At 32.7% G+C, this 12,341-nt stretch overlaps 1 protein-coding gene across 9 annotated transcripts in view; it reads right to left on the bottom strand.

Annotated features, from left to right (window-relative positions):
- PDE4D (phosphodiesterase 4D) overlaps window positions 1-12,341 on the bottom strand; it is a 1,241,089-nt gene that overhangs the window by 480,043 nt on the left and 748,705 nt on the right. The window lies entirely within an intron of this gene.

Below are 12,341 nucleotides of genomic sequence, written 5' to 3'. Positions count from 1 at the left end.
ATGGAAATTAACATGGACACAAGAAAAGTAGTATTCTTGAGAATAGTACATTCTTAAGGGGAAAAATGCCAACTTATATGTCTTATTCATCACACAATAACTGTTTAAGATACAGTTTAGAATTTACTTTGTGCCAAGCACTGTGCTAAACATTTTACAAACATAGCATTTATCATTATAAAAGTCCTACGTGTTAGGCACTATTGCCATTTTCTTGACGGAGAACCAAAATGTTGTCAAAGATACAAATTTTTAAACTGAATACTTCTTTTTAATTGATACCCATTTATACATGTATATAAGGTACAGTGTAATCATTCAATACCTGTATATAATGTATAATGATCAAATCAAGGTAGCTTTCTGTCTCCTCAAATATCCTCATTTCTATGTCTTGGGAACGTTCAGACTCGTCTTGGCCTGCTTGGTCTTACCCATACTTTTACTCATTCATTCTATGGTTTCAAATCAACATTAAGGCTGTGAGATTTCTTGCTTCCTGATAATTTTTGGAAGTATAATAAGCCTTTAAGATAATTAGCTGGTAAGCTTTGGAAATAATTTCCTTTTTCTTGCTAGGGCATAGCTGATAGGACAGATGAAATAGAGAAATTTTATAGAAAGGAGAGCTTTATTCATTTCAGCTACATTACCCCAAAGAAATATACACCATGAACTTAGAAGTAGCTGGACTGTGGAATGTGACTTCAGATTCTTCTCAATGGCTCATTACTGAATTGTGTCAGAGCAAATATTCTGGGAAATGTGAGGACAGGAGGTGGAGGTCATGTTGCTGATTTTAACGTGCTTATAATACAACCAAGAAGATGACCTATGACTCAGTAGTTTGTCTAGCTTTTAACAATATGAGACATTAATCTTATATTAATATGAATGGTTTTATAATATAAAATATTTTCAAGTACTAGTTTCTTCATACTTTATTTTTAGAATAATTATGGATTCACAGTGAAATCAAGAAGATATGTAGATTTTTTCATATGTAACCTACTAATTTTAAGTATTAATTTTAATATTTATTTTGTCTTTAGACAGAATCTAATTGATTTCACATGTTCAGTCTTTGATAAATGAAGATGTTTCTTTTTAAAACAGCTTATCATTCAAAATTTTACTGTTTTAAAGCTAATTATGCATAATCAACAGGTATAAAACTTAATTAGAAAATATTGGAAGAAGCTCAATGACAAATTGGGCAAATTAAAGGCCAATTTCAGGAGTACTGAAATAATTCTTCAATGTAGCTTTGAAGAGAAGAAAAAGAAATGTAAGAACAGATATGTACAGTGAAATTATTAGATGATTTTTTACAGTAATTCCTAGAAAATATTGAGCCACAAGGAGGAATACTTTACTGCACAGAACACTTCAAAAGGTCAGGTAAATTTTTTCAATGCACAAAATCACTGAAACTCAGGAAAACACAAACTAAAACTACTACCAAACACCACCACACACACACTAGAATGGTTCAATAAAAAAGATAAATCATAACAAGTATCGGCAAGAATGTGAAGCGACCAGAAAATGGAGACATTTTCAGATGGGATCTCAACTGGAAAAACTACTTGAGAACACTGTGTGGCAGAATTTTTAAAAAGTTGCATGGGCCATAATCAAGCCATCCTACTTCTGGCTATATTCCCAACAGAAATGTATACTTATACATAAAAATATCAGTACAATAATGTCCACAGTGGCAGGATTAGTAGTAGCCTCAAATAAAATCGAAACAAATAACAATGAAACAGATAATTTGTGGCATATTCACATAAGGATGAAAATGAAATGAGTATATATATTTAAGACAGATGAACATTCCCAAATATAACGACAAGATTAAGAAGGTAAACACTGAAGAATGTGTTCCCTTCAGTGAGTCACATGAATATGGAGATAGAAATCAGAATAACAGTTACCCCTGATGGGCAGAATCTAGTAGGGGTCACAACAGTGGCTTCTGCAAGTTGGGGATGCTCTGCTTCTTGCTCTAGTTGCTGGTTATATGAACATGTGGAAATTTACCAGGCTGTAAGTTTAGGCTTATGTGCTTTTCTCTATTTTACAGAACTCTGCAAAATTTACTGTAAAAATTACACTGATTGTTTGAAAGCATTAAATTAGGAGTTTCTGAGACTTGAGGTTAAGAAAGTATGATTCTACATGGTAAGTGTTAGAGCTGATGCTTCCCTGAAGGCATCTGTCAACCCTTTGTGTGCCAGGGAAAGAATCAAAGTCAGGAGTCTAAATAAAAAGAAACTCCTGTTCTGACCCTCAGAGTCTCACACCTAAAAGTCAACACCCATGGTGGGTAAACAAAACTTTCATGCAGGACTCACCATGATTTCATATACCATGCCATTCTAATCACAAGTATGCATTCATATAGGACTGGGTACTTGTGGGACCCCAAAATTGTAAATTTAATGGATAGTAGATCCATGGTTGGTAGATCATGCAGTTACCTAAATTATAAGTAAAGTTTCTTTGGAAAATACACTTTACCCACAAATAATACACACTGAAAAAATACTATGAAACATGACCATGCATGTGTGTGTGTACACACACACACACACACACACACACACACACAAAATCAAAGAAAACTTCCATGAAAGATAATCAGCAGAAATAATAAACTGAAGAAATAGACCAAAAAGATTACAGATATTAGAATTATCAAATAACTAAAATAAAACATGCTTAATCTATTTAAAGAAATAACAAAATTTGGCAAATGAAAGAGTTCCTTAAAAAAACAACAGGCATATTTAAAATAAAAACAATAGAATCTCGAAAACTGAACATCTAATAACTGAGAGTTGGAACTCAACAATCAGGATAATCAACAGATTAGACACAGCTGAAAGCTGAATTAGTAAGCCGAAAGACATATGAATGAAATATGCAGAATGGAGCAGAAAGAGAAGATATGGAAATCATGAAAGACACTAAGAGAAGTCAGTGACAGGACAAGGAAGGTCTTCCCAGGGTTTTCTGGGGAGAAAATGATAGGAATGGTCGTGAGGTAATACATGCAACAGTAACAAAGAATTTCCCAAAAGTAATAAATGATGGAAATACTCATATTAAGGACAGACAAGGACAGGCAATAGATTTTAATTAGAGCAAGTTTTTTTTTTTTTTTTTCAACAACTATTGGACTGGAGTAAAACTATAAAACAACAAAGATAAAAAAGAAGAATTTAAAAGCACCCAGAAAGAAGAGTCAGAAAAAAAGATTTTTCGAAAGATAATATTAAGTGTTAAGAGAGTAAGAGTGCAAATCTAAACTGCTCTAAGATTTCATCTCATTTCAAAGAGAATGGAAATTATCAAGAATACAAGCAGTAATAAATGTTGGCAAGGATGTAGGGGAAAAGGTACACTCATCATTGCTGGTGGGAATGCAAATTAGTGTAACCATTATGGGAAGCAGTATGGAGATTCCTCAGAAAACTTGGAATGGAACACCATTTGGCCCCGTTATCCTACTCCTTGATTTATACCCAAAGGACTTAAAATCAGCATACTACAGTAATGTAGTAATGTACTACAGTAATGTAGTAACAGTAGAATAAAACTGACATTATTACCTCATGTACAACTATGACTGCATGGCCTACAATATGAACAATCAGAAAAGTGAGAAATTATACTCCATTTATGTACGATTTATCAAAATGCATGAATGCATTCTACTGTCATGTATAATAAATTTTTAAAAATAAAAAAAACTTTAAGCAACTCATAGCATTATGCATAATAAATACAGTAAACCAAAATAAATGCTTCCAATAAAATCTATCACATTTCAGTAACTCAAAAGTTAAAAAAAGAGAGAAAACTGGGGCAGGGGGAGAGGGAGTGCATATGCAGAAAAACTTTTTCAAGTCTAAGTGCAAAACAAAGATTTTTAAGAAAAAATATGTGAAGAAAATTCTTTACTATGGACACTCTCATTAGAGGAATTTCTAAAAGCTGTAATTTAAAAATAAGAAAGGCCTGAGATAAAAGCAATGGCACAGAAAATAGAAAATATATTTTAAAATACCCACGCATAACAAATATCATCTTATTAAAACTATAATAACTTCTAAAATGTGAGGTAAATGTGAAGAGAATTGAATTCCAATCTTTCGTTTTGTGTTGTTTTGCATTGGTAGGAGGGTAAAGGCATCGTAAAACTTATTTAATATTTAGTCTTTTTTAAGTTAAATATTCAGGAAATATTTTTTAGGATTATTACAAAATAAGAGAATTAGGGTCTGGCTGGGCAGAGTGGCACATGCCTGTAACCCCAGTGACTTGGGAGGCTGAGGCAGGAGAATTGGAAGTTTGAGATCAATCTCAGCAATTTGGTGAGGGCCTAAGTAACTTAGTGAGACCCCTTCTCAAAATAAAAAATAAAAAATAAATAAAAAGGGCTGGGGATATAATTCAGTGGTAGAGCACCAATAGGTTCACCCCGGTACCAAAAAAAAAAAAAAAAAAAAAAAATTCTAAAACATACAAATGAGAAGAAAAGATACAATGAGAAAAGGTAGTTTCTTTCATGCAAAACAATGCAAAAAAAAAAAGAAAAAGTGGAAACAAACATCAAAAAGGATATGTTAGCAAGCCTAAAATCATATTTTTGAATATTATATTAATAATTAGCCCAGTATTCTCAAGTGAACTAGAATTTCCAGTTAAAACTAGTTTTAACAAATATGAGAGAATGGGTATTATATAGGTAGATACATTATTTTATAATAATGGAACAAAGTTATAAATTAATAAAAACAATATAATATAAAAGCCTAGTCCTTTGGAAAAAAATTTATAAAGCACTTTCAAATAAACCTAAATCTGGAGTAATCATAGAATTTATAAAATACTTAAAACTGAATAAAAACTATATTATGCACCAAGTATGAGGGGTTTGCAGCTATATCCATGGAATTAAATCATTACATTAAAAATAAAAAGTAAAAAGTAATGCACAAAGCAACTTACTTAAAAATAGCAAAATAGGCCCAAATAAAGAAAAAGGTAATAGTAAAAATAGACACTGAAAACTAGAAACACAATTATAGAAATTTAAAACCCAAAAGCTGTTTGAATGGACTAACAAAGCGGTCTGGCAATTTGACAAAAATGAGATAGAAATAGAGGAGGAAAAAAAAAATCAGAATCAAAAATTCTCTAAAAAGGAGAGGGAAAAGAATGGACAAAATTATGAGAGATAGATAAATTGAAAGCTAAGAAATAATAAAAATTTAAAGGTGGAATGACTTGACATACTCAATAAAGAAGCAGGAAATGTACATGAAAGAACCATATGCAAAAAGGGGAAACCTTTAATGTGTCTTGGAGAAAATACAAGGGTTTTGGTGAAAACTGCAGTTAACAGGTGAATGGAGCCCCAGCCCCATATTGGCACCACTAATTCTAGCAGAGATGGCAAGGAGGTCTGAAAATATAATTGTACTTCCTATTACTTAAGCCTATTTATTTATTTTGTTTTTTTATTTTTTATTATAAAACAAATGTAAACACCTACCAGTGATGGTAAGATTCAGTGAGGGAAAGATAGAATTAGACTCAGTGGTGATAGATGACAAAATAGATAAGATTAAATAGCTTTATTAATCAGGTCATTCAAATAAATGATATCTTTTTGATTACAGAATGTAGTAGACATAACTACAATCATAAAATCTGACCTTAGTAATTTTATCTCTGAGAATTTATCAAGAAAATTATTTAAAAGATGAAGGAACCCTCTCAAGATTTTTCTAAAATTTTTATTTCTTTTCTTTTATTTTTTTTATTATTATTATTATTTTTTTTTTTGGTACTGGGGATTGAACCCCCAGGCACTTTACCACTGAGCCACATCCCCATTCATTTTAATTTTGAGACAAGGTCTCACTAAGTTGCTTAGGGCTTTGCCAAGTTGATAAGGTTGACCTTGAACTTGTTATCCTCTTCCTTATCTTCCCAAGTCTCTGAGAATATAGGCGTGCACCATTGTACAAGCTTAGAACTATTATTTCTAATAGTAGTAAATGAGGAAACAAAGCTAAAGCATCATACAGATTTTGAATCAAGTTTATAATTGAAATAATAAGTGTGAAGATTTTTTCAGATAGCAGAAAAGTGTTTAAAGAACATGAGGTTTAAAAGGTAGTACAAAAATCATATGCAATTACTGTTATAGCTTCATAAAGTACATATTCCAATAGTCAACATTTGGAAGGGAAAAAATGAAAATTATTGTATCTTGGTAATAGGGACTATAAGTAAATTTTTAAAAATCTAATATATATATGCATATACATAAACATATATACAAATTTGGGAACTAAGACAAAAATTTAAAAATCTTGTAACTGTTGACTAGTATGCACAATGGTGGCAGAGACAGGCCATTAGTTATTATTTTTGTGAATTCCCAGGAAATTCACAAACTAAAACACAAATATAAAATTATTTTAAATGAGATCTAAAACTATAATAATTATATTGCTTTTCAGTTTCACTTAGATAAATATGAAAATGAATAGTAATTTTCAAAATACACAGCTGAGCACAGATTACGAGGAAGTATCTGATGTAAGTTTATTATGAACAAATAGTGTTCAATTAATTCAATTCCCTTAGGGTGACATAATAACCAGCCAGGTTAGAGCCAGTTGGACAATATGACTTTGGAAACTCCCCACATGATATTCTCATTAGTAACATAAAAACACTGGATTTCTGTTCCATGGAATAAGCACTTCATAAGCCATTTCCAATAAAGCTTTTAAAAACTGTTATACTTTGAGGTCTGATTTGAGCTCAAAGATGAATGAAATTTTGGTGATTTAGAATATTAACAAAGTATAACATGGGTTTGGATTTCTGAACTTTTGACTATATCCAATTTTAACCTGTAGTTTGTATGTTCAGTGGTGGAAAGTCATATAAAATATGTACATTTTTTAAGGGAACCACAATTTGACCCAGTTATCCCACTCCTCAGTTCATACCCAAAGGACTTAAAATCAAAGTACTACAATGGCACAGCCACATCAATGTTTATAGCAGTTCAATTCACAATAGCTAAACTATGTAACCAAACTAAATGCCCTTCAACAGATGAATGGACAAAGAAAATGTGATATGTATATGATGGAATACATATAAAAGGAATAAAACTTTACTCTTTTAAAAAGAATAAAGTTCTGACATTTGCAGATACATGAATGGAGTTAGAGAATGTGCTAAGTGAAATAAACCAAACCCAAAAAACCAAAGGCCAAATGTTTTCTCTGATATGCGGAAGCTAATTCATAATAAGGGGGATGATAGGGAAGAATAGAGTTACTTTATATTAGGTAGAGGAGAGTGAAGGGAAGGGAAGGGGTAAGGGGGAAGGAATGATAGTAGAGTGAAACAGACATTATTACCTCATGTACATGTATAACCGATGTGATCCTGCAATATGTATAATCAGAAAAATGAGAGATTACACTCTATTTATGTATGATCTATCAAAATGTATAAATGCATTCTACTGTCATGAATAACTAATTAGAATAAATAAAATAAAAACAATTAAAAAAAAAGAATACAAATAGGTGAAGACATAGCCTTGAAGACCTGGTACAATAAGTAAATGACTAAATCTCCCTATTTTGTGTTAAAAAAAAAAAAAATTAAACCTACATTTTTTTTCCAACAAAGAACTTTTATTAATGCAAAGTGAGACAGTACACTCTTATATAATGACTCAGTGCTGAGAAAAAAATAACCTCATCCCAGTCTCCTGCCCTGTACCAAAATCAACAGGAAATGGATCAAAAACTAAGTGTATAATCTGAAACTACTAGAAGTGAACATAGGGGAAACACTTGAAGATATTGGTATAGGCAATAATTTTTCTGGATAGGATCCCTACAGCACAGGAAACAAAAACAAAATCTGACAAACTAGATTGCATCAAACTAAAAAGCAAACTCTGCAAAAGCAAATGATGCACAGAGTGAAAACCTACAGAATGGGAGAAAATATGTATGAGAGAAAATAATTATTCATCTGGTAGAAGGTTAATATCCAGAATATACAAAGAACTCAAAAAACTAAACTTTAAAAAGTAAACCAATTTAAAAATGGGCAAATGATCTGAATAGACACTTTTCAAAAGAAGAAATACAAATGGCGAGCGAATATATGTAAAGATGCTCAACATCATTAGCCATGGGAAATACAAATCAAAACTACAATGAGATACCATCTCACCAGTTAGAGTACCTATCATCAATAATAATAACAATCACAACAACACACATCTTGGTGAGAATGTGGAGGGAAAGGAACTCATACATATGGTTGGTGGGAAATGTAGATTAATAGTTCTATAACGTAGAAGAACAGCATGGAGGTTCCTAAAAAAGTAAAACTGGAACTCCCATATGATCCACCTATCTCACACTGGGGATACATGCAAAGGAAAGAAAATCAGTATACCAAAGAAATATCTGCTTGACCCTGTTTACGGGCACTATTCACAATAGCTGAGATATGCAACAAGGAGAGGTGCCTGTCACCAGAAGAACAGATAAAGAAAATGTATCTATATGCCATGGAATATTTTCAGCTATGAAGAATGAAATCCTGTCATTTGCAAACAAAATGTATGTGACTGGAGGGTAGTACGGCAAATGAAATAAACCAGCCATGGAAAAACAAATAGCAGATGTTCTCTCTCACATATGGAAACCAAAACCAAACAACTGGAAAGTAGTAAAGTGATTAATAGGGATTGGGAAGGGTGCCAGGTGGTTGGGGAGGAGGAAAGAAAGATGGTTAGATATGATCAATGCATGTTGTAAGATGGAAACATCACACTGAGCCCTGTTAATAAGCACAATTAATGTGTTATTAAAATTTAAGAAATAGATTAAAAATAACATTATAAAATCCCCATCTTTAGAGATTCTAAAAACATTTCTAGAAAATCAACTTCCTTTTGGATGATATGGCACCTTCTCTCCTAGAAGGAACAGTAGGGTGAGTGACCTGAAATTTTCGTATCTGTCTCTGGGTCAGTAATCAGACTCACAGCATGCATTCTAGTACACAATCACTTATCTATCAACACAGGCTTGTCTGCCAAGTCTCGGAGATGTGTGTATCTCAAATCTTTACAAAGACATGTTCCAGGAAGCTACCACCAATTAATAAAACCTATTTTATAGCCAGACCTCATTAAAAAGGAGAAGAGATGAACGAACACAAAGTAAAGTTTAAAAAGTATCTCTCTAATTTCACTTCAAGAATTTTCAACCCCATGGAACTGATTAAAACAAAATTTTAGATACACAGAAGTAGGCTTCATTTTGGTGAAGGGCTTAATATTGGATTTCCCATTTCAAAGGAAGGCCGAAAGATAAAATTCACTCAGAAATCAGGGGATGGAAGTCAAATGAAGGAATATTTGTTAATGAGGTTAATGTTCAAGTAGAAATAGGGACATCTTCTCTAACAAAATCTTATCATTACAGAATAACAACATCACTGGATAAACAAGCAGTACCAAGCACAAGAACCAAGTACAAGTACCAAGTACAAAGCAGTACCAAGGACAAGGAAAGAAAGCTACTTCTATTTTTGGAAAGAATTAGGTGATGTCTAGTGTAAAAAGAAAGAATGTGTCAAAGTATAAAATTCAGTTTTATTTAACCTTATGACTTAGGTTGTTTCTCTTATTAATGTACAAGTATATTACATATAGTTTCCAAAGTCTAAATGTTGTCATAATAAAGTCTTCACTGAAAAACTGGTGATGAATATGAAGGGCAAAATAAGCAATGAGATAAAATTATAGAGGTTTCTCATGCCCATTCTTTTTAAGAGTCAATGATTATATCGTTATCAGTTTATAACATGGCTGTTTAATTACATTCACTTTGTCTTAGAAGAATTTAACATTATTTTTGCCTTTCTTCCACTAAATCTGTCATTTTAAGATTGTCAATAGAAAAAACCAGTATCCTGGAAGTATTTCGCAACCCTATGTCATATTAGGATGAGATTAAAACTAGGTGTGGTGGTACCTTGCCTGTAATCTCAGCAGTTAGGGAGAGTGAGGCAGGAGGATCTTAAATTCAAGACCAGTTTAGGTAATCTGTGAAGACCCTGTCCCAAATTAAAAAAATAAATAAATAAATGGGGCTGGGTATGTAGCTCAATGGTAGATTGTTACTGGGTTCAATCCCCAGTACCACACACACGCAAAAAACAGAGATTGAGAAATGGAGTAAACAACGAAATTGACAAAAACCAGCTGAACACATCATCTAGATAATGGGTTACTCAATCTCCCAGGAAAACAATACATTACATTAATTCTACATATTCATGCATTAATAAGAAAATACTTATAATGCTGAACAAATCCTTCAACATCAAAGCTGTGTGGTGAGAGAGTGTCTAGTTCTTCATCCCTTCACAGATGAGGAAATCAAATCTTTAAGAAATTACTTGTGCAGTTCATACAGTGCACGAACAGAATAATATCTCCAGTGTTTTCTTCTATACCACCAAACATAGGCAGCCAAAAAAAAAAAAAATTCCATGAATTACTAAAGTGAAATGTCTTCTACAGAATGGTACTGCTCCCAGATGCCAACAATATATAAGAATGTAAGAAAGACCATGTGACAAGGAAATGGTGTAAAAGGAATCTCACTGAGGGGCAACAAATAAACTTACTTCAGTGTTTACACAGGGTTCCTGAAGGATAGTGAAAATCTATTCTCTCTCTCTGAAGTTAGCTGTGAACAGGCAAGTTTAAGTCCCAGTAAAAGAGATTGAGATTCAGTTAAAAGGAATACTCCTTAAGCTAAAACTCATGTTTTAGGGCTAAATGATTTTCCGAAAGTTTATAAAAAGGCATCCACCTGTTATTTAAGTATGCTAAATCACTGCTGAATTCAATCAGCCTATAGGTCAAGTGAAATCACTGGGGGAGATCTAGATTTTTGCACAAGCCTTTAAGCTGGTGCAAAACTAAGAAAAGTGTTTGTGATCTTCAATTTAGAAGCCAAGGTCTAGCATTTCCTCTTTTAGGAAGTGTGAAGCTGTTAGGAATCACCAGGGGTCCTGCTTTTGCTGGTAGCCTGAGAAACTGTTTCTTTTGTTTCCTTTTTAACTCCACAGAATCTTTCTAGTGGCATTGAAAACTGTGTCTAGGACTGAATTACTGAATCCATTCAAGATTGAATCAGTGACTAAACAAAACAACCTTATGAAACCCATTCTTTTCATTGTTCAATAGACACTAACAAACATTTGCTCTATCATTTACTAGTTTTGTGATTTTAGGAAAGTAATGGAAACTATCTCAATTTCTTCATCAGTGAAATGCTGATAATAACAATGCATTTCAAAAATAATTTTAAGACATTAGTTCACAAGAGGGTAAACAATTTGTTTAATAATGATACTTTAAATTGTCAGTCAGTTACAGAGGCACATATTTATAATCTCAGCAATTCAGGAGGCTGAAGTAGAAGGATCAGAAGTTTGAGGTCAGAACAGGCATATTATGGAGACCCTCTCTCAAAATAAAATAAGGGCTGGGGGTGTAGCTCAGTGATAGTACACACCTGGGGTTTATTTCAGTCCTGGGAAGGAAGGAAGGAAGGAAGGAAGGAGGGAAGGAGGGAAGGAGGAAGGGAAGGAGGGAAGGAGGGAGGGAGGGAAGACAGATCAAGGATTATATGATGCAAATCTGAATCAAAATGACAGATTACCTCTAAACCACATATTAGTAAATCAAGCAGCAACACATATAGATTTGTGTATGTGTGTGTTTATATGTGTGTGTATGTGCATAATGTGAAACACATTTTAGTAATTCATGGAATTACTAGATTGAACGAGAAAAATCACATATCTCAATAAATGTCCTTTAATTCAACCATCATTCGTGATATAAATTTGTGGCAAATTTGGAATAGAGGGAATTCACTAAAACTGAGAGAAGACATCAACTATTTATGGTGAAATGTGGAAACATGTTATTTAACTTCAGGAAATAAAGATTGCTTGTTTTCGTCTTTCTACTTAACAGTCTATGGAAAGTCTTGTCATTTTAGACAAGTATTGTCACTATCTCCTAGGAGCTTGTTAGAAATGCAAACTCTCAGGCCCTGACCTACTTCTGAACCAGCATCTTCCCTTTAATATGATTCCCCTGAAGATTCAGATATATTTTAAAATTTGAGAAGCACCAGACTCATGATGACAGAAAGACAATAAATATTATTTAAAAGTGGTAT

This window comes from Sciurus vulgaris (genome assembly GCF_902686455.1).
Source record: "Sciurus vulgaris genome assembly, chromosome: 6".
Lineage (NCBI taxonomy): Eukaryota > Metazoa > Chordata > Mammalia > Rodentia > Sciuridae > Sciurus > Sciurus vulgaris.
This window is presented reverse-complemented; position numbering and strand designations above follow the sequence as displayed.